Consider the following 25,237-nt stretch of genomic DNA (forward strand, 5'->3'; position numbering starts at 1 on the left):
AGAGGTCTAGAGGAGGAAAATGTCATGGTGTCATTCTTTCTCTGGGATGCTATCCACAACTGGGATAAGGAGGTCACAAATGTGACAAAGATACTTTTCACTTCATATCACTCTCCATTGTTGTTGTTCTTGTTTAGTTGCTAAGTTGTGTCCAACTCTTTGTGACCCCATGAATTGCAGTATGCTAGTCTTCCCTGTCCTTTACTATCTTCATTGAGTGGATGACACCATTGAACCATCCTCTATCACCTCCTTCTCCTCCTGCCCTCAATCTTTCCCAGCATCAGGGTCTTTTCCAATGAGTCAGCTCTTTGCATCATGTGGCCAAAGTATCAGAGCTTCAGGCTTCCATACTATTCTCCACACGACCACTATGTTCACACTATTATCAAACTTTCCCATTGCCTTCATCAGCTCCTCTCCCCCACCATCACCACAGTTCCAGGCTTCTTACCCTTTTTTCCCTTCCATTTCTTCCTTCCTTCCACTACTACAGGTCCCATAAGCTTTGCTGCCTAGATGCTCCCCACATTTTCTCATCTAGAGTTCTGAGTGGGAGAAGGCAATGGCACCCCACTCCAGTACTCTTGCCTGGAAAATCCCATAGATGGAGGAGCCTGGTAGGCTGCAGTCCATGGGGTCGCTAAGAGTCGGACATGACTGAGCGACTTCACTTTCACTTTTCACTTTCATGCATTGGAGAAGGAAATGGCAACCCACTCCAGTGTTCTTGCCTGGAGAATCCCAGCGATGGGGGAGCCTGGTGGGCTGCCATCTATGGGGTCGCACAGAGTCGGACATGACTGAAACGACTTAGCAGCAGCAGCAGAGTTCTGAATGATGGAAGGCTTATCCCTGACTCTTTGTCAGTTGACTTTGGCAAGGTTTGATTAAATTTGGGTACTGAAGAGAGATTAGAGGGTAGAAAGAAGGAACAAGGCAGGATGTTTTTCTCCTTCTTTTCTTAGAGGTTGTTTCCAGCAAAGACTACATACTTATGACTCAAACACCAATGGAACAGGGCTGTATACTTTCAGCTGCTGCCTGCTGACCCTTTGACAAGCCTCTTTGGCTCTGGCATCATTATCACCTTGCTTTGTCTATTTCTCCACACCACCTGGAGATCTAACAACCTGTTACAGCTAATCTATGCTGCATCACTGTCCAATAATCATCTTCTCAGCTTCTTCTGTGGCTTTTGCTTAATTTCATGCATTAAATTCATTTGATCTAAAACATTTAGAGAGGTATGTGTTTCCTGGTTTGACACTGATTATTATAGTATTTTATCAGCAGTGATCCCAGAAACACACCTCTCACAATGGGGTTTTCAGACTGAGCTTATCACCTGTTTGAATATGAGCACAGTCATGATGCTCTTGCAGATGGCAAATGAGATAACAGTAATTTGTGGCATGCCATGACATCATTTTTCCTTAACTCATCATCTGTAGATGCTGGAGATGAAGGGCTTTTCAATATCAAGGCATCAGAAAATCAAGTTCTTCTTGTATGCCACTCAGATGGTAACAAATGTATCAACAATGCAGAAGAGGACATTGCCCACTTCTAAAGGTGAAGAAGAGTTGACCAAAAACCAAAAATCATACACTCATATCTCCAAACTCTCAGTTAAAAGCAGCCTTGGGATATTAAAACACTTCTAAGATAAGCTTAAAATTGCATCAACTCCCATAGCTTCAGGGAAGATACAGCTGAGAATTAGAATAAAATGTAAAGTGTGCAAGAGCATAAATAAAACACAAACTGATTACACAGCACCACCAGTCCCTTAGTTAAGGTCAGGACATTATTGCTTGCGCCTAAGGCATTTGTGAAGAAGTAGTGGGACTCTGAGACTTGGGAAGGGGACATTTGTGTGCACTGACACTGCTGAGAATCTTGAATCACTAAATTTCTCTCATCCTTCTTATCAACAGAACCAGGTCCAATTTCACTGACAAAAATGTGGCCATCAGTTAAATTGATAGTACTAAATTATGCCACCTGACACAGTTTGTGCATGCCTGGGCTTTCTAAGCCTTTCCTGCAACCCCTAACTGTCTCCAGGCCAATAGCAGTAGTTATTTCCAAAATATCCCAGGGAAAGGATAGGTTTCCTTCAGGAGAATAGTGCACACAGAAGAGGAATCTTGATATTGCTAATTTGTATCTGTACATACCTGGACAAATCATAGTAATGGACTTAAATAGTCTCCCCAAAGGGACAAAATTTAATTGTACTTGAAGCCAAATTTACTATAATGCACTAAATTTCATTCTGAATTAAAGTGCTGGTTAAAGACGTTGTAATCGGCTTTGTTTGTTCAGTTGGCTCCTGAAGTCTGCTCTCCATAGCTTATATTAATGAGGTCAGAAATGCTGGACCTTTTCTGGCATGATATCGAGGAGGGCATTCAACTCGTAGGGAGACACTATTGCTTGTGTGGATTTGAGAAAAGTGTTGCCTCACTCTCCCTCAGCAATGCATCCTCAGAGTGTCTAGAAGACATTCCTTTTCAAAGGAGTTGATAAATGCACTTGTGAGGAGAATACTGGTGTGGGTTTTTTTTTTAAATTAAATTTTATTGGAGCATAGTTGCTTTACAGTGTTGTGTTCATTTCTACTATACAACAAAGTGAATTGGCCATATATACATATATCCCCTCTTTCTTGGACTTTTTTTTCCCATTCATGTCACTGCAATTCATCAAGTAGAGCTCTCTGTTCTATATAGCAGGTTCTCATTAGTTATCTATTTTATATATAATATCAATGGTATATATGTATCAATACCCACCTCCCAATTCCTCCTATCCCCTTCTATCCCACTTTGTATCCATACAATTATTATCTACTTCTGTGATTTGGGTTGTAGAATTGAAGTTCTTGACTTCAGTGGTAATAATGGCATCTTGGAGAGTGGGGCCCTGAGGTTGGTTTTGGAGACACATGAGTTCAGTGATCATCACAGGCAGCACAGCAGTGGTAATTAGAATATTTTGACCCACACATAATTTTGTGGTGATGGTTAACTGAACTCCAAGTCCCTGAGAGTAAACAGATGTGCAGCCTATCTGTTAGATCTACACACAAGGCTAAGATCTAAGTTTGGTGAATAGAAATTCATATTGCATCATCACAAAAAAATGTGTAATCATGAGCTATTACAATCTCCCAGTTCCCAAAACAAGGTCAGTTCACACACAGGATGACTGGCCATCCCAGGTACTTTAGCACTGACTGTCACATATCCTTGGAAAATCCAAGACTAGACCATTAGTCACTCCATCACAGATTGGAAGCCCCTTGATTAGAAAGCAGGCTGAATCCCTTGGAGAGAGACCTCCCTTGAGAATATACTTAAATCTTTCTCCAAAAGGACCAGAGGTAATGTAATATAACAAACCGTTGTTTGTTCTTCAGTTGCTAAGTCATGCCTGACTCTTTGCCCCCTCATGGACTGCAGCACGCCAGCCTCTTCTGTCCTCCACTGTCTCCCAGAGTTTGCCCAAATTCATGTTCATTGAGTTGTGATGCTATCTACCCATCTCATCCTCTGCTGCCCCTTTCTCCCTTCGCCTTCACAGTGTGTATATTGTGAAGACACTGAAGCAAAAGACATACTAAGGATTTAAAGACTTTATTTTGACTCTGACCTGATGTGATTCCTAAGAAACTAACACACCACCTTGACTCAAGTGTCAGTCAAAGGAAAAAGAGAATTATGGAACTCAGATAATCAATGCAGATCTGATCCAAATCCATCTTTAGTTGGGACCATGTTGCAAGGTACATAAACAAAAATTGGCAGAAATTCCACCTACACTGGCTCTCCGACCTATACTGTGAAGGCCAGTGAAGTAGGAAAGGCCAAGTGAAAACCCATGGAACCAAATTTCTTTGTCACTGTAAGTAAAAAAAAAAAGACTGTCAGACTCCTCAGAGAATCGTGGTAGTTAATGCTGACATCAAAGATTGGAAGACACATACTATTCCTCTCACTAACTATTACCTTTAATTTTCCTGTTTGGTTGTCATAAAAATCAACTGCATCTTGATAATCAGTGTGAATTTTTTATAAATATGATTATAGAGTCACTCTGATTACAGCTGCTGTAACAGATATGGTATCTCTGTTACAGAAGATGAACACATGTTTTGCTTTAATGCACCCTTGTTGATCTGAAAAATGCATTTTTCCCCATACCCATTATCAAGGATGATCAGAAGAGTGTGCTTTCAGCAGGGAGAGATAATATTATGATTCCGCCATCTTCCCTCAGGGATGTGTCAATTTCCCTATCATGCTTTTCAAGTCGTCGAAACTTTGGTCCTATGGTGGTCCCACCAAACATAATTTGCTCCTCCTCACTGACTGTCCTTGGTGAGCAGGAAGGGGAAACACCCCAGATGTAATGGTTCAGCATATGTTTACCCAGAGGGGGAATAAAATGGCAAAATTCAGGGCTCTGCCATTTTAAGGAAGGATTTAGGGAGCAGATGGTGCTTGACATGTCAGTATATCATCCTTAAAATGAGACGAGGTGTCTCATCTTGCCCTAATGTGACCAAATATACAACACCTGTGGGGCTCCCTGGACTGTGGAGGCAACAGCTCTAAATTTACATGTGTTCCCTGGAAACTTTTGCCAGATAATCCATAAAGCTCCTAGTTTTGAGTGGGAACCAGAGAAAGAGGACCCTGCCTCAGATCTATGTGTTGTGAAAAGCCACGTGTAAACTAGGCCTTAAGACACAGCAGGTTTGATGAAGCTCCAATTGTAAAGGAAGTAAATGAAAACACTGATGAAGCTTCTGAAAAGACACAGTTCGAGAGTTATAAGCTGTGTCTTTGTTCTATAATCAATCAGCTCAAAATTATCTTTTAATTTTCATAGTTAATTTTCTTAACTCATGGATTATTTAGAAGTTCAGTTGACCCTTGAACACCGTGGATTTGAACTTCATGGACCCACTTATACGAGGATTTTTTTTTTTTTCTAACAGTAAATACTACAGTACTACATAATCTGTGGTTGCTTGAATCCATGAATGTGGAGGAACTATGGATATGGAGAGCTGACAGTCATAGATTAACCACCATGTTGTTCAAAGGTCAACTGGATATTGCTTATTTAGTACACATTTAGTTTGAAAGTTGTACCTATTAACTCCAATATCTGCATCTCCTAAGGGAATGTTTCTGTGTCTCTTTCTCTCTCTCACACACACTTTCTCATCATTTAATCTTCTCTCATGGCATACTGGTAACTTTTATTGGCTGCTAGATATTGTGGATGAGACATTTAGAGACCATTTGTGGCTATGCATCTCAGTACTTTTCTCCAGAAGACTTTGTTTCTGCTTCTGGGAGGCAGTTAAGGGGGTTGTCAGATAACCTAATCCACAGAGATTCCACTGTAATAGTGCTTTGTGAGGACTGGGTATGTTTTTCCCATTATTTTCTTTAGAGAAACCAATGGAAACTTTAGGTATTTTCTTGGGCCTTTGCCCTGATGCTGGGAGGGATTGGGGGCAGGAGGAGAAAGGGACGACAGAGGATGAGATGGCTGGATGACATCACTGACTCAATGGCCATGAGTTTGGGTAAACTCTGGGAGTTGGTGATGGCCAGGGAGGCCTGGCGTGCTGCGACTCATGGGATTGCAAAGAGTTGGACACGACTGAGCAACTGAACTGAACTGAGGGCCTTTATAACTTGGTGGAGTTATTGACCCTCTAGCCTCATAAGATTACCAGAGACTTTTCTCATATAGTCAACCTGTCAGTTCTCTTGAGAATTACCAAATGCTTGAGAGGGAAAGAAGTGCTGACTATAGCCTCAGTGTCTCTACATCTGCCTTTTATCTGATGCTTAGGTTCCATCAGTCCATGCTGCCCTGGTAGGTTTCTACTACTTTCAAGCAAATATGTTTAATATTAGATTTATTTTTCATAGTTGCTCTTCATTAGAACTCTAAAAGTATTTTTTTCATTACCAGGGTAAAAAATCATTATTATTGAAACTTTGAATTTCTTATTACAAAGAGGATGAAAGTGTCTTCGTTTTAAAGACAGAAAGTTGCCTCTGATTAGGTGGGAGCATAAAGCTTTATATGATAAATTGAAGTTCACAGATGAATGCTGATGAAACATAGGTGGACAATACCTATTTGGGTTTTTTTTTTTTTACTATCTTTTCTTCTTTTCTCTGCTCTGCTTCTTTAGAAAAGAAAAGACAAATCTTTCAGAGGGCATTTTCCAGGCTCCTGTGTCCCTTACTTTCACATCTTTTGGCCAAAAAGAAACATCGAAAGAGGATGGGGAACAGGAGGAAAGAATAGGACATCCCCCCCCCACACATACACTTGCCAGTGGCATTTTCATCAGGGACACATCTCTTCTGTGGCTGCAGCTCTCCTCCAGGGCCTGTGACCCCTGCTCACCCCTTTCAGTGTTGGATGATCATGCTTTCTGCTACTGCTTTTTCTAGGTTGTCTTCCTATACACTGGTTATTTTCTCATCTTTTTCATATATCTAACCAGTTTAAATTCCCTTTATGTCACATAGCAAAATAAAAAGGACCAAAAATAGAGAAACTTGAAGTGCAAAGTAACGTGAGGGTCCAAGTCTCCCAAATTTTGACACAATGACTTTCCTGTAATAGACTTACCGCAAGAAGGGAAACACAAGTTTTGAAAAATGACTTTGTGTCTTCAACAGCTTTCAAGAGGATGCTTGCTGCTCCTTTGAACCAAAGCAACATGTCATGAAGAGGGACAATCTTATTTTGAAAGGATTCAGTGGGGAGGAAAAATAAGATTTCTGAACTAAATTCTTGATGGATGTAGCAACTAGCAGATTAGATTTTGAAGGGATTTAAATTAATGATGTGGAGTTAAAATGAAACCTACACTTAGCAAAATAACTCCCTAAAATGACTCCCAGATTGGATTAAAAATAAACATTAAATGACTTCATGTTTATGAGACATTTTTTAAAACTGACCCATCAAGCATAAATATAAAATGAAGATAAAAATTATATTAGACAAGCACAAATGAAAGAAAATAGTGAAGGCAGTATTAATAGCAAGGCATAATCAAATAAAAATGATACCTAGGAAAAGCATTTCATGTAGATAATACAAACACCAACAAATTTCATAGTTTCAAAGTATGTTAAGTAAATATGATCATTTCAGAAATTTATAACTGAGTACGTACAAAGAGAGAGAATGGGTCATGTGGTGGTCAAATAGCATTTTCTACAATTGATAATTTATTACACTGTAAAATGTACCTTTTCAAGGTTTAAATGCACAGAAATTTTATGTCTGAGCTTCATAGGATGTTAGATTAAAATATATGGCTGGTTCATGCAAGACACACTTGCATGAGATTCTGATTCAGAATTGAGCCATATGAAGCAACCGATTCATTTTTGTTGATTCAAGTTGTAGTGGAAACAGCATGTCTCCAATGTCAGTATCTACTTTGTCAAGACAGTTCTGCATGTGGTTCATGAGGTTAATCCAAAAATTTCAACTGAAAGCCTTTGCCCCAGTATTTTCAATGATTTTATGGGTCACACAATATTTATTCTATCTCTATTGGGTCCTACAATCTTCATCCAGTAATATTGACAAGTAAGAAAACTTAGTACAGTTTCAGAGACCAGATCTGGATGTCCAAGTGTACATAATGGTATTATTTTCAGCCAGAGCCAGCTTGGACATTTTCTTTTTTTAGGCTCACTAAAGGACAAAATCAAGAAATGTTTTAAAACGTATGGCAGAATTGTTTCCTTAATTTCTCTGTTTTCTCATTGTTAGTGTAAAGGAATGCAAGAGATTTCTGTGTGTTAATTTTATATCCTGCAACTTTACTATATTCATTGATTAGCTCTAGTGATTTTCTGGTGGAGTCTTTAGGGTTTTCTATTTAGAGGATCATGTCATCTGCAAACAGTGAGAGTTTTACTTCTGTTCCAATCTGGATTCCTTTTATTTCTTTTTCTTCTATGATGGCTGTGGCTAAAACTTCCAAAACTATGTCGAATAGTAATGGTGAGAGTGGGCACCCTTGTCTTGTTCCTGAATTTAGGGGAAATGCTTTCAGTTTTTCACCATTGAGGATAATGTTTGCTGTGGGTTTACCATATATAGCTTTTATTATATTGAGGTATATTCCCTCTTATGCCTACTTTCTGGAGGTTTATCATAAATGGATGTTGAATTTTGTCAAAGGCTTTCTCTGCATCTATTGAGATAATCATATGGTTTTTAGCTTTCAATTTGTTAACGTGGTGTATCACATTGCTGATTTGCAGATATTGAAGACTTTATCCCTGAGATAAAGCCCACTTGGTCATGATGCATGATCTTTAATATGATGTTGGATTCAGCTTGCTAGAATTTGTTAAGGACCTTTGCATCTAAGTTCAATAGTAATACTGGCCTGTAGTTTTCTTTTGGGGGCTATCTTTGTCTGGATTTGGTATTAGGCTGATGGTGGCCTCAGAATGAATTTGGCAGTTTACCTTCCTCTGCAATTTTCTGGAAGTGTTTGAGTAGGATAGGTTGTTAGCTCTTCTCTAAATTTTTGGTAGAATCACCTGTGAAACCATCTGGTCCTGGGCTTTTTTTTGTTGGAAGATTTCTGATTACAGTTTCAATTTCCGTGCTTGTGATGGGTCTGTTGAGATTTTCTATTTCTTCCTGGTTCTATTTTGGAAGGTTATACTTTTCTAAGAATTTGTCCATTTCTTCCAAGTTGTCCATTTTATTGTCATATAGTTGCTGATAGTAGTCTCTTATGATCCTTTGTATTTCTGTGTTGTGTGTTGTGATTTCTCCATTTTCATTTCTAATTTTGTTGATTTGATTCTTCTCCCTTTTTTCTTGATGAGTAGGCTAATGGTTTGCCTATTTTATTTATCTTTCCAAACAACCAGCTTTTAGTTTTGTTGATTTTTGCTATAGCCTCCTTTGTTTCTTTTTCATTTATTTCTGTCCTAATTTTTATGATTTATTTCCTTCTACTAACCCTGGGGTTCTTCATTTCTTCTTTTTCTAGTTGCTTTAGGTGTAAAGTTAGGCTATTTATTTGATTTTTCTCTTGTTTCTTGAGGTAAGCTTGTATTGCTGTGAACCTTCCTCTTAGCACTGCTTTTACTGAATCCCATAGGTTTTGGGTTCTCATGTGTTCATTTTCATTTGTTTTTATGCATATTCTGATTTCTTTTTTAAAAAAATTATTCTGTGGTTTTTTTGGTTATTCAGAAAAAGCCTACAAACAATAAATGCTGGAGAGGGTGCAGAGAAAATGGAACCCTCTTACACTCACTGCTGGTGGGAATGCAAACTAGTACAGCCACTATGGAGAACACTGTGGAGATTCCTTAAAAAACTGGAAATAGAACTGCCAAATGACCCAGAAATCCCATTGCTGGGCATACACACTGAGGAAATCAGAATAGAAAGAGACACATGTACTCCAATGTTCGTCCCCAATAGCCAGGACATGGAAGCAACTTAGATGTTCATCAGCAGATGGATGGATAAGAAAGCTGTGGTACATATACACAATGGAATATTACTCAACTATTAAAAAGAATGCATTTGAATCAGTTCTAATGAGGTGGATGAAACTGGAGCCTATTATACAGAGTGAAGTAAGTCAGAAAGACAAACATCAATACAGTATATTAATACGTATATATGGAATTTATAAAGATGGTAACGATGATCCTATATGTGAGACAGCAAAAGAGACACAGATATAAAGAACAGACTTTTGGACTCAGTTGGAGAAGGAAAGGGTGGGATGATTTGAGAGAATAGCAGTGAAACATGTATATTACCATATATGAAATAGCTTGTCAGTCCGAGTTCAATGCATGAAACAGGGCACTCAAAGCTGGTGCACTGAGGTGACCCTGAAGGATGGGATGGGGAGGGAGATGAGGGGGAGTGTTCAGGATGGGGAACTCATGTACACCCATGGCTGATTCATGTGAATGTATGGCAGAAACCACTATTGTAAAGTATCCTCCAATTAAAATAAAAAATAAAAATATAAAAATGTATGGCAGAAAGATAATGAACGCAGTGTTAACAACTTGGCAGGTAAATACAAGGAGAAGGAAATGGCAACCCATTCCAGTATTCTTGCCTGGAAAATGTTTTGGACAGAGGAGTCTAGAGGGCTCCAGTCCGCGTGGTTGCGAAGAGTCACGTACGACTGACTGACTAACACTTTCACTTTCACAAATACAATTGCCATTAAAAATTCGTAACTACAGTTTCCCTGGTGGCTCAGTGGTAAAGAACCCACCTGCCAATGCAAGAGACATGGGTTCAATCCCATGGTCAGGAAGATCCCCTGGTGAAGGAAAAGGCAACCTACTCCAGTATTATTTACTGGGGAATCCCATGGACAGATAAGCTTGGCAGGCTATATAGCCCATGCAGTTGCAAAGAGTCGAACATGGCTCAGTGACTAAACAACAACAGCTTGCTTCAGTGCTCATCTCTTTAGAAAGTACCCTAGAGCATCTGATGATCACCAACAACTATAGCTTGAGACTGAGGCCAGGTGTAGAGAGGAGTAATGTATTTTTGCTTCTAATATCATGTAGGACCTTGCTCTATCAGTAACCCTTAGGTATGGATGTGATGTGGTGACCTTACAAAACCACTCATGGTCAATTTGAATTATTTCTTGGAGGCCACTAAGTCAGTAGCAGGTCCTATGTGACAAAATCTTTTGTTCAATGGAAGTGATTTCAAACATAAGCAACCATGACTACAGGTAACTCTTAATTGTCTGACAAGGGAGGGGAAAAAAAAACCAAATATATCAAAGCAAAATGTTAATCCTTCCTTAAGTTTGAAAAAAAGGTGCAGGGAATAAAAGAGTGCAAGGGAAAAAAAGAATATGGAGAAAAAACCATTGGGTAATTTTGAATGTAGGGTTTTGTTTTAAAATCACTTATGTAAAATTTGTTTTTTTCTGATGTCCTGAAAGTGTACACAGTTCCTCCAGGAAGCAAGCATGGCTGTAACTTAGTATGGAGAATGAAATATAAGGAAAGTGTTAGTTGCTCAGTTATGTCCAACTCTATGTGACTCCATGGACTGTGGCCCTCCAGGCTCCTCTTTCCATGGAATTCTCCAGGCAGAAATATTGTCGTAAGTAGCCTTTCCCTTCTCCAGGAGATCTTCCTGACCCAGGGATAGAACCTGGGTCTCCAGCATTGCAAACGGACTCTTAACCATCTAAGTCAAATTGAAATATAAGGAAGATTAAGATATATGTTTTTTGAAGTCGCTGAGTTTGGCTTTCGCTGTGCACGTGTGCACGTGTGTGTGTCTGTGCATGTGCATATGTGCCAAATGACTGATTTTATAGAAAATGTTAATGACATATTTAAAAGACTTATCAGATTGGTGATACGCTTCCTTGATATACTAATGCTTTGGAAATACATTCATATATTCAGAGGATGGGAGAAAATTATTTTATTTGGGCAGGCACTTATTAACGATCCCCTGTTTGCAAGGCAGCTGCCAATTACTGGGAGTATCTACCAATTAGGCTCAAGAGACTATATGGGCGCCCATAGCCTTGACAGGGAGATAAAAGGGAAGCAAATGTTTTCAATAAAATGTGAAACATGCAATAATAGAACTATGTGCCAAGTGTTTTCAAGAGTGGAAATGTAAGACCAAATAAAGCATTTGAAAAATAAAGCGGGATTGACAGAGAGTTAAAATGCTGCTAGGGAAATAGGCTTTGTGAAAAACAAGAGGTCGTTCTTGGGGGAATCTCATATATCACAGTTTTTCTTTGTCTAAAATAGGACAGAGATCAGGATGTGAAGCGGAGTTAAAACCGCACAGGAAGGGAAAGTATGAATCAAAGTGTATTTAATCTATGAAAGACACTGGCCTTTTAAATAAAGGCTCTGAAAATAGAACTGCATAATCAGATTTGTGCTTGAGAGAAAATATTTGTATTCAGTGGTGAAGAATGAATTAAAATAGTCCAGGATAAAGGCAAGGTAACAATAATTAAGAATTATTACAACATTCTCGGTAACAAAGAATTTAAGAATCAGAACAAAGGAGGGAAGGAAGGAGAAGGAACAGAGACAAAGGGAAGCAAAATCAATAGCAAATGAGATTTTATGAGGTCAGTGATAATGTTGAAAATTTTCTGCTTCCAGTGACAGGTTTGATGATGGTGTGATTGTGACATGGTCATAGAGGAAAGTATCTAGTTTTGGAGAGACGACAGGCACTTCAATTTTGAATGTGTTGAATTTATGGGGACTGTGGGACTTCCAAGCGGAAATGGGCACTAGTAAGTTAAATATAGAGATTAGAATTTAATAAATAGTTTTGGAGTAGAGAAAGATTGTAGACACTAATTTATATCTTTTTTAAGGTATTTTCTTTTCAAACATTTTTTTTAAAAACTGGAGTATAGTTTATTGATCATGTTCTATTCATTTCTACTGCACAGCAAAGTGAATTAGCTACAGGTAGATATATATCCCCTCTTTTTTGGATTTCCTTCCCATTTAGGTCACTGCAGAGCACTGAGTAGATTTCCCTCCGCTGTACAGTAGGTTCTCATTAGTTATCTGTTTTATAGTATTTTATAGTATCAATAGGCTTCCCTAGTGGCTCAGATAGTAAGAATATGCCCGTAATGCAAAAGACAAAGTTCAATCGATAGTGTGTGTGTGTAAATCCCAATCTTCCAGTTCATCCTCTCTTCCCCCTTTGGTTTGATTTATTTTGAAAAGTAATATATAGAAACACAATTAACTTTTAAATAAAGTGTTTTAAACATTGAGCATCTATACATTTTTAGATTTAATTAAGAAATTTGACAGCCTAAAAGAAAAAGGCATTTACCAAATCCATATTATTTACTGTTTTTCTATTTTAAAAGAGAGCAAAATATTAAGACATTTTCCTTCCATTCCAACGTGAGGCCTGTATAGGACACAATATGAGCCCAGCATTAGGAGTTGTGAGTTGTCAATACTGGACTTGTCAAATTTGACATTACAGTTGCTAAATCTTAGAAATTTATCATTGGATGATGCACTTTCATCATTCTGCATCTTCTCTGAAAAAAAAAAAGGATATTTGCTCATATGATCACTCAGATTATTTTTAGATCTACCATTTAATCATTCATGTTTTTTTTCTGACAATTATATAATGTATAGATAAGACTTGTTTCTGCTAATTAATGCATCTATAGAAGCACTCTAAAGATGTCTGATTTTTGGAAAACAGAATGGGAGATAAAATATCCTCATCTCTATTATAGTGAACTGTAAATATGAACTACCAAAGTGAGCACTACTGGCCTCCTGGTATAGATTAACTAAATTGCAGAATGTAAGCAAGATAGAAATAACAGTCTCAGGCATATGTCTTCTGATAGCCCTGTGTGTGTACATGCTAAGTCACTTTAGTGTGTCTGATTCTGTGCAGCCCTATTGACTATAGACTGTCAGGCTCCTCTGTCCATGGGATTCTCCAGGCAAGAATACTGGAGTGGGTTGCCATGCCCTCCTCCAAGGTATCTTCCTGACCCGGGCATTGAACCCATGTCTCTTATGTCTCTTTCACTGGCAGTCAGGTACTTTAGCACTAGCACAACCCGGATTTTCTATCTTCCACTTTCTAGATAATTGCATTACAATTATCTGTAAAGGAACTTAGACTCAACATTTTCTAGTGATAGAGCAGTGAATTAATACATCTGAAGGTGGGGGAAGTTTAGAAAAATGTGTTGTCTCTATTGTTTTAAAATATATTTTAATTTGCAGCAGTGATTTTCACCATTTTGTCTTCCAGGTCACTTATCCATTCTTCTGCCTCAGTTAGTCTGCTATTGATTCTTTCTAGTGTATTGTTAATCTCTATTTGCTTGCTCTTTTGTTCTTCTAGGCCTTTGGTAAACATTTCTTGAATCATCTCCATTTTAATTCTGAGATCCTGGGTCATCTTCACTTTAATTACTCTGGATTCTCTTTCTGGAAGATTATCTAGATCCACTTCATTTAACTGTTTTTCTGAGCATTTATCTTATTCTTTCATCTGGGACATAATTCTATATCTTTTCATTTTGATTGGCCTTCTGTGATTGTGGGTTTCATTCCAGAGGCTGTGGGATTGTAGTTCTTCTTGTTTCTTCTGTCTTTCTATTGTTTTAAAGTAAACGAACTATAGGCAATATAGGGTTTCTAGATGTTCCCTTGAGATACCAAAGAGTTTAAATAGTATTTATTTGAAATATCAAAACTATAGACACCATTCTATATATGTACATATAAAGTTTATATATTCTGAAATCTACTTCTAAGTCCATCCATCCTTCTTTCAGAAGCACCTAGAAATCATAACAGTACCAAAGACAGACACAGAAGCTCAAAACTGGCAAAGCACATCAATTCACCCAATAACACCAGTAAATATGACATTGCGAGAGAAAAGATCCTAGAACAAAGTAATATCTGGATGGCTTCCGAATGACTTAGAAAAGAAATTCATGCTCACTTGAAGCCAAATATATTCATTAGCAGACCTTACAACAGGCAGGTAATGAAATTAACACAGATGTGTAATTCAAATCACTAAGCTATTTGATAACTTTCACCATCATATCCGTTTGAGCACAACAAAGAAATATTAAATAAATATTTAAACAATTATGTGAATTAGTGATTTGGAACATTTTTTGATGCACACTTTTTGTAGTGAGCGAAAGCAAAAAAGTACTGTGAAAAAGGACTTTTTAGAATGTGTTTCAATATGTTAGGAATGTCTGAATCTGATATATTTAAGTAATTTTCAATGATGTAGAGGCCCTAACTGAAAAATTGAAAGTATCCATATGCAAATAGAAGAATTGTATACAATTTTTCCTCAATTACATGCAACAGTCCCCAATATTAGGATAAGCTCAGTAACTCCTAAATATTTCTAATATGGCACCTCCTTACTTTTTCATACAAGCCTAAATATTAGCTTTGTTTAAGTAGATACATGCAAAGAATATTGTGCCAAATAGCTGCAATGTTTATTTACTATTTGATCAAATACAGGGACTTCTTTAAATCTTTCGAATGGCATCTGGTCAAATTTTGATGATTCTTTTGAAATGATTGCTATTTTCTTTTATTTCCTTAGAGAATCTTTCTGGCCAGATGCATTATGTTGAAACTTGCAATTTCTATATAGAATAAATGCTGGAATCAGTGCAATATTTTCCCACCAGAAATTACTCAAAGGAGAATGCTCTGGTGACAATATATATTTGGTAACTTCATAATGAACTTTGATAGCAAAGAGCATACAAAGAGAAAATATTTGATGCGGCAAAGTCAAATATTTATTTGCCTATGGAGAATAAAATGGGAAATTACAAAATTAAGGATAAGTATTGATTTATAAGCAGAACACTGCATTGACTGTCAAAAGCATTTTATCTAGTGAGATGATCCATTCACCAGATATAAGTATAAGAATTCAAGTCTATTTTTTGGGTCTTATCCTGTTCATCTACGGAACAAAACAACTCCTTACTGAAAAAATGGTAGCTTATCATGTGTGTTCTTTAAAGGTGATTTCTGTTTTTCAAACTTGTTCCTTATCATTTGGCCTTTGAAAGTGAAAGTGTTGGTATTACCATTGTCCTAACTCTACACAACTATATTTTTAACAACTGCTCATCTGATTGGGATGTAAAATAAATAGGAAACTGACATTTTATATTTATATAACTTATGTGGATATTGTTTACCTTTCTTTTGATCTTGAGCAATCTACTTCTGACATAGAACTCTATGTATCTATTTTAAATTATCATTTGGTGCCTGAATTGTGGTCTGCTGAGGCAAAATATATACCAGTATCTGAGATACAAGTCAGAAGTATAAAGTCAAAAATGATACAGTCACAGCTTTTACATAGGAAATTAAATGTAGATAATAAATTATAAAAACCTATAATAATCTCCTTGAAGTATGGAGAAAGCACAAAATTAGAATAAGGTGTTGATATACTAATTCTATTAGTAAGGCAGAGTTTTCTCAAGCAGGTAGCATTTGAGATGAGTTTTATATGATACTGATAGACACTTCAGTATCAAAACAATAATTAACTTTTTTTACAAATTTTAAACAATTTAAAGATAAAATCCTAAGATATCTAGTTATTTATTTTCCAGGTGCCAATCCATGGTTAGATTTTATGACACTTGTTATTTGACTGTCTGAAGTTCTTGCAGGTCATCTATGTCATGAACAAAATTAACAAACCTTTATCTACCCATATTTGAGAAACCAGGAAATGAACAAAATGATGGTGGCAAAGTAATCTAGAAAGATTACCTCACTAGGCTTTAGCTTGATATCATAAAAAATGATTCTCTCAATCAAGTATAAAAATACTGTTTTTGAGAAAAGTGTACTAGAAGCATTATAAAAGGAGTATTCTGTCCCCACGGTGAAAACTATATTTCCTTTATTAGTTTTCCCTAACAACCTAGACATTTGTCAGTTATAACAAAGGAACTCAGAGGATCCAAGGTGCCTTTCCCATAGTAAGTTCTATGGAACAGACTGGGCAGTATATGAGGCTGTAGATACCATTTAGCTTATAAAAGAATACCATGTTCTTTACAAGCTAAACGGCGCTTACTAAAAATAGCTGTGATGTATCACAGGAAAGCATACTTCTTCTGACCTCAGGGATGAGCTTCAGCCTCTTCTAGACATTATTCCAAGAGAATGTTCTATAAAGCATTAAAATTACTGAATTGAGACTGTTCTGTGATATAACATGGCTGTAGCATATTTTATTACAAAAGCTTGCCAAGGGAACTCCTGGAACTTGCCTAAATTTTCATTCAAGTGCAGGGGGAAAAAACTCTAACTGCATTGAATAAATGTGTAGAATTAGAGGGAGACAGAAAGAGAGCTGCTTCATAATCTCTCCTGTAAATCATTCATTTTTTTTCCTGTAATTTCTTGCAATTTTCTGTAATTTTACTAGGCACTAGGAGGAGATACAGGGTTGTAACAGATACTGCTTCTGCTCTATAAATATAAACTAGCATATTTAAAGATGTTTGGACCCTTGTGCATAATAAATTATAGATAATATTTGCTGTAAATATAGTATCTGGAACGTATGCACAAAATACATCCATCCTAAATGGTAATAACTCTAATTGGATGCAGAACGGATGCCCAAGGGGCCTCGCAATACAGTGGTCATGATGGAACAGGGTTTTGCAGGGTTGATAAAAGAGCTCTGAATGTACCTGATAGAGCAAGCAATTTAAGTGTCATGTACAAAGTCATAAAACCTAAGCCACATTTGAGAAGATGTTGTAAGATTTTACCTTGTTTATGTACTCCTCTCTCTTAATAGAATAAATAACCCTTCACAGTAAATACATTATTAAAGTAATATTGTACAACCAGAGTAATATTTTAATGGAAAGAACAGTATGCCCTGAATCTTCCACTACCTAACTCTGTGGCTTTGAGAAATTGATTAAATATCACCAGACCTTCACTTCCCCATCTGAAAAGCAGTCCAAATGGCTAGGATCTCTTTCAACTCTATTTTTTCATGATTGTATCATTTCATTATTTATAAGGTAGATTTTGGGGGGAAAAAATAAAAGTTGCCCCAGTGAGACTAAAGAGATATAATCTATATGAATAGGAAGAGATATATGACATTTGAGAGAAAAATATTTCATTTGAAACATTAATACAATCATCATTTTTCTAATAATCAGACCCAAGAGCAATCAAAGGTGATCAATCAAATGGATTTTCTCCTGGGGCTCTGGATATGAAGATTAGCAAGAACCATAATATTGCAGACATGAGGATAAAATTAAATGCCAAAAGGAAATTGGTCATGAGATGAACTGGTATCAAACTATCAGCCTTTTATTCGGTTAAGAAAAAGAAGTCAGGAAAACAATCTTCCTTGAATTACAACAGGATAAAATTAAAGGTAAGATCGAGACAATTTTAAAAAAATGTCTCTGCCTGGTTCAAGACAATAAAACAGTTTCAAACATAGCAACAATATTCAGTTTTGTAAAAGTTCCAAAATATTTTTAAAGGCTTAGAACCAGTGATATACAACTGATTATACAATACTTAGATTAATACTCTACCTATCACCATAGCATCAACCCACTTGTTTAGGGTTAGTGTTCTTCAAATGTTTATTTATACAGACATTTATTCACTTAACAATATTTTCTGAGCTTTGACTACATGTGCAACCCCATGCAAAGTCTTGGGAATATAGCTGTGATTTAAAAAAAAGAAATACCCCTGCCCTATACAAAGATCTTGTATTATAATATAGTGAGACTAAAGTAATAATTTAAATAAATAGATTATAATAAATGATATGAAGCGAACAACATGGTGTACTAGGGGTTGGTGGTTTGCAGAAGGAATTTTAAAAGAATATCAGAGAAGGAAGACATCCTTGAGGAGATATTCTTTAAACTGTTTGAACTAAGACGGTAAGGGTAAGAATGGACCGATCATTAGATGATCTGAATTAAAACAGTCACAATAAATAAATATAAAATTGGTGATGTCTTCCAATCATTTCAACCTCTGCCGTCCCCTTCTTCTCCCACCTTCAATCATTCCCAGCAACAGGGTCTTTTCCAATGATCAGCTCTTCTCATCAGGTAGCCAAAGTATTGGAGTTTCAGCATCAGTCCTTCCAATGAATATTCAGGATTGATTTCCTTTAGGATTGACTGGTTTAGTGATTGAGATGATTAAAAAAAAAAAAAGTCACCATCTCTTTAATATCCCATTCTATCCTGATCAACTACAACCATAAGCAAATTCATTCTTAAAACAAAATAGTTGCTATATCGTATCACTGAAACACAAAATACCAACATATTACACATCAGCTGCAAAGGAACTACTGCTGGATATGTAAAGAAAAATTGGAATATGCTTTGATGAATGTTGTCACTAACTAGACAAAGTCACTGAGTGTAATTTTCTTTCTCAACCTAGCATGTGATTCACTCCCCTACGTTCTTGAATCTGCCAATTTAGTTGTGATTGTTCTGAAACAACCTTCTGCAGTGTCATCTATGTTCTGAATGACTTAATAGAGCTGAGCAACATTTACACTGGGTCCAGAGGAATCCTGACTTGAATAAAAGACAGCATCATTTCTAGCTATAATGAGTCCAGGGTGTAATTATATACAAGAGTCACAGACATATTTTGTAGTGTTCTGACAATAATAACCCGAGGTACTGTACATATGCTTGTAATTCTCATCCCAGTCAAGCTGGCGTTCGTGGCTGATCATTTGGTATTTAGATTAGAGGGCCAATTATGAAAATATAAGCTGGTTGTGTGAAGAGTCACTCATACAATAGATAACACAGATGGCCAAAGAGATATCCAGCTCATCTAACTACTAATATTTCCCTGCTGTTTTCAGAAAGCACTTTTGATAAGAAACATCATTTTTAAGATGGCTTAAATCTATGAACAGGCACGATAAGATCTGGCCAAAATCAGGCAGTGGATAAAGTTCACGATTTTCCCCATAAGACTCTGTTGGATTTATATACAGAGCCCACAGATTTTACCTCTTTGTAGATTTCTCTCCTTTTGGTTACTTCAATGATCAAATGACTTTCAGTTTCTATTTTAAAAATAATGTATGTTCTCAGTCACCACATATGACAATATTTTGTAAAGAAATAATCCCATTTTAAGCATTATGACCAAGGATGAAATGGGTAATTTGCTAAGAGTAGGATAAAAACTTGAACCATCAACTAGAATGTGTGTTATTTTGGGGTGCTTTCTAGATCTATGCATAACACTTTGATGTTGATTTGGATAATATTCACATTCAAATATTTTCAAACATTTTAATTAAAATTAGAAAATTCAATGTTTAAAGCAAAAGCATTGCACCAATATAAATAAAGAAAGAATAACTGGAATCTTTCTGTGTGCTCTGTACCTCTCCAGGGAAATATTTTCCTATAGGTATTCTTTATACATGAATTTTTCAGAGCTATTAATCACACATCTTTCATGGAGGAAAAATAAAAATGGGAAAGTAATTTGATGTGGGAAAAACACTGGTAAATATACAAATGTACTGAGGCATTTGGGCATGTTTCTTTGTGTTCTCTCTGGGGTTTATTGCCTTTTGAACACAACTGTCATTTCAAATTCTTGCCAATATAGACAAAAGTATAGCTTAACTTCATTGTCAATATATTGTTCAACAAAAAACTTTGAATCTCTTGATGGAAAAGAACATAACATTCTATAAAACACTGGTTTATAATCACTTCCATCATTATTGACCATTTATGGGAAGATATTTTTATATTTGAGTTACCATATGCTTAGTTGCTCAGTCCTGTCCAACTCTTTGTGACCCCATGGACTGTAGCCCACCGGGCACCTCTGTCCATGGGATTCTCCAGGCAAGAACACTGGAGTGAGTTGCCATGCCCTTCTCCAAGGAATCTTCCCAATCCAGGGATCAAACCTGGGTCTCCCACATTGCAGGTGGATTCTGTACCACTGAGCTACCATAGCATAGCTTATATTCCTATAAAATCTTTTTTGCCCAAAGTAGCAGAAAGAAAGGAGAAGGAAATGGCAACCCACTCCAGTATTCTTGCCTGGAGAATCCCATGGACAGAGGAGCCTGGTGGGCTGCTATCCATAGGGTCGCATAGAGTCAGACACAACTGAGTGACTTAGCAGCAGCATCACTAAGTAAGTGTATGTTCTGAAGGCTGGATCTAACAGTATTGTGAAGGCTTCATTTTATCAATGTTATTCATGTTTCATACTTGTTAGGTCATGTTTCAGAGGAAAGAAATAAGCATCATGTTGTTAATCCTTGGGTTCAGTTCAGTTCAGTCACTCAGTCATATCCGACTCTTTGTGACCCCACGGACGGCAGCATCCCAGGCCTCCCTGTCCATCACCAGCTCCCGGAGTTTACTCAAACTCATGTCCGTTGAGTTGATGATGCCATCCAATCATTTTATCCTCTGTCATTTCCTTCTCCTCCTGCCTTCAATCTTTCCCAGCATCATGGGTCTTTTCAAATGAGTCAGCTCTTTGCAGCAGGCAGCCAAAGTATTGCAGCTTCAACTTCAGCATCTGTCTTCCAATGAATATTCGGTACTGATTTCCTCTAGGATGGACTGGTTGGATCTCCTTGCAGTCCAAGGGACTCTCAACAATCTTCTCCAACACCGCAGTTCAAAAACATCAGTTCTTCAGTGTTCAGCTTTCTTTATAGTCCAACTCTCACATCCATACACGACTACTGGAAAAATCGTGGCTTTGACTAGATGGAACTTTGCTGGCAAAATAATGTTTCTGCTTTTGAATATGCTGTCTAGGCGGGTCATAACTTTTCTTTTAAGCAAATGTCTTTTAATTTCATGGCTGCAGTCACTAATCTGTCACTGTTTCCACTGTTTCCCCATCTATTTCCCATGAAGTGATGGGACCAGATGCCATGATCTTATTCTTGGGTTACCATATATATATATACATATATATATATATATATATATATATTCATTTTAACAAACTTAAGATGTATAAAACCTTAGGAAAAATAGCTTCATGAAACTATTCCAGAGTAATCATATGACTCATTAAAACTGGGAACAAAAGATAGAGTCACAAGCTGATGTTTGTATAGTTACATTCTGATCACAAACACTTGAAATCTTTGCCTCTTTGTAAAATATTTTGAAATAAATGAAAAAAGAGCAAAATATTTTTATCAAGTCAGAGATAAAAAGACCTTTCTATAAATCTCTACCAAGTAAAGACAATTTGCTAATATGAAGCACACGTTTTCTAAAGATGCTATACCTAACCCAAAAGAGGCCAAAAAAGTCTAAGGATTATGTGACGTTGTTAAAGCACTTAGTACTCAGTCATTATGAAATATGCATGTGGGATCCCACTGAGTGCTTAGGACATGGAAAAGTGAAAGTGTTAGCAGCTCCGTCCTCTCTGACACTTTATGACCTCATGGGCTGTAGTCCACCTGGTTCCTCTGTCCATGGAATTCTCCAGGCAAGAATACCAGAGTGTGTTGCCATTTCCAGGGATTGAGCTTGGGTCTCCTGCATTGCAGTCAGAGTCCTTATTGTCTGAGCCATTAGGAAAGTGAACTCAACGATCTCTTACACCTGTAAAATATTATCTATTCAAATATTATTTCCAGCATACAGTAATGAACAAGTAGAAGACAAACTCTTCTACTGAGGAGACGTTGGGCTATGCGTTTATCTCAGTTGTAATACACTTATGATTTCAATTATTTTATCACTTAAGGCTCTGTCTTTCTGTGATGGTATGTCTTAATAAGTTGAACATATTCTATGCGGATTGATATCTTAAGCCCTTATAAGCTCATAAGTACTACTAAGATACTTTTTAATTTTATCAGGATCGAAAAGAATGTCAAAAAGGACAAGCATAAAATGCATCATATGAGAAATATCTCCTTGTTGGCCAAAAAAAAAGAGAAGTTAGTCACTGCTATCTGAAAAAAAAAAAAAAAAATCTCCGGTTCACAATTTATCTGAAGTACCAACCTATTTTTGAGTATTTGGTTCCTGAGTATGTGAGTCATTCAATAGGGTCTCTTCAGTTAACTAAAATGACACATAATTATATTCTAATTTAAACATTCATCCATAGTTTAAATTAGAAATTCTATGTATACATTATGAATAAGAAGAAATTGAATGGTAAATTTAGAAATAACTTGATGACCTCCATTTATTTACCAATCAACAGTTATGTCTTAAGAACCCATTATATATTAGGCAAGGATTTTGCTTTGGGGTATAGGCAGCTTGGAATTTATTGAAGAAATCAGGCTTTGACACACTAGACATAGTAGAGTCTCAGTTATTATCACCATAAGAATCATCTAATGATGATACATAATTGATCGTGATGATCTTATAATTATTTTTCTCCAATTCTTTGAAGATTCTAACAGACACGTTAGGACTTCCCACTTTCATAGGTGCAGTGGTAAAGAATCTGCCTGCCAATGCAAGAGACACAGGAGATGCCAGTTCAATCTCTGGGTCCAGAAGATGCTCTGGAGAAGGAAATGGAAACCCACTACAGTATTCTTGTTTTGAAAATCACATGGACAGAGGAGCCTGGCACGCTACAGCCCATGGGGTAGCAAAAAAGAATTGGACACAACTTAGCAACTAAACAACAACAAAATAGTCATAGCAAACAGACTGAGGAAATAATAGTCAGGAGAGAGAACTTTTAATTGAAGAATTTAGACTCTGCCTTTAGGCAGAAAAGATATTCTGAAGGTCTCTTTCCCTTCAAGGAAGAACCAGTTTTTATGGATCAGCAATATCTATAACTATCTATTATACAATAAACTATAATAGTCTGTATTTTTTTCTGAATCTAGCCTCCAACCGTGATTTCTCACACCCTACCATTACTGAAATACTCAAAAAGTACATTGTATGTGTAAGAAATTCTTGTTCATTGATCATGAGATATTTATGGTTTCTACCTCCTGCCCCCAAATGACGAGTCCTCATATCAGTTTTCTGAAGCCTCAGACTGTCCATCCAGTTATCACCACAGTGGAGTCATGCACTCCTGAGTAGCTGCATTCTCTCTGTGGAATACTCATGCCTCTTATTTGCATTTCCTTCTGCTCAAAATCTTAGTTGTGTTCCATCTAAAAGTCACTCCAAAAAGTTGCTCATCTTCCCTTAGGATTTTGGCAATCAGATATTAAAGCATACTTGTTTGTCTTGGAAAGTTTACAAAGATTTTTATCAAAATCTATTCATTCTCACTTAGTTCAACCTTTTTTTTTTCCATAGGATTCAGCCAGGTGTCTCAGAGAGGACTGGCTCAGAGACAAATTTGAAATGCCAACATTTTGTTTCTCTAGGTATAGAATCATCTTTCTCCTAAAAATATTATACGTTCTGCTACAGAGTGTGTTTTTTTAAATGTAAATTACTTCATAGGTGACTGGATACAGGATGGATCCATAGAATGAGAGAGTCGTCATGTCAGTTGATTGCTGATGTTTCTCAGAATATGGTTTTGAAGCAATCATGGGAGATTAAAGAAAAAGTATGTGTAACAAATGAAGATCAAGATGAGCAATGTGAGAAACCTGATATTCTGACAGAGGTGTTTTTCTAAAGTCCAAATAATAACTGTTTTAATGTATTCAAGACCATTCAGTATGTTAACTTAGTGAAGCACCAACACTTTGGCCACCTGATATGAACAGCCAACTCATTAGAAAAGACCCTGATGCTGGGAAAGATTGAAGGCAGGAGGAGAAGTGGATGACAGAGGGTGTTTTGTTTGGATGGCACCACTGACTCAATGACATGAGTCTGAGCAAACTCTGGGAGATGGTGAAGGACAGGGAAGCCTGACATGCTGCAGTCCATGGGGGTCACAAAGAGTTAGACATGACTGAGTGACTGAACAGCAGCCTTAATTTAAATGGGGAAATCACGGCTTCAGATCAAGAAATTGATGAGACATACTCTCTCCTTCTCAATGTTTGCACATATTGAGACATTAAATCAAAATTAAGGCCGATTGGAGGCTCAGGGATCAACCTGTTTATTACAAAATGTTAAATGTGAATATCTATCCTAGAGTGAAATCCATATAAATGTAGACTCTCAACTCCAGAATTAGGCCTAGGAGAGGGCATGGCAGCCTGAGCTTGCCTCCCCTTGTGTGTGTACATGCATGCATGGTTGAAACAGATTGCAGAGGTGGGGCTGGAGAATACTAGAATGTTGAAAACAGAGGGGGAATGTAGTTTTTGGAGGCTAGGATTTCCCCTCAAGAGGAGAACTAAGGCAAGAACATCCAGGGCTTCCCTGGTGGCTCAGTGGTAAAGAATCTGCCTGCCAACCCAGGAGATACGGGTTCGATCCCTGATCTGGGAAGATCCCACATATGCTGTGGAACAACTAAGCCCCCATGCCACAGCTACTGAGGCTGTGCTCTAGCGCGCAGGAACCACAATTACTGACACCACGTGCCCTAGAGACTGCCCTGCAACAAGAGAAGGCACCGCAGTGAGAGGT

This window comes from Ovis aries, chromosome 23 (assembly GCF_016772045.2).
Source record: "Ovis aries strain OAR_USU_Benz2616 breed Rambouillet chromosome 23, ARS-UI_Ramb_v3.0, whole genome shotgun sequence".
In the NCBI taxonomy this organism is placed as follows: domain Eukaryota; kingdom Metazoa; phylum Chordata; class Mammalia; order Artiodactyla; family Bovidae; genus Ovis; species Ovis aries.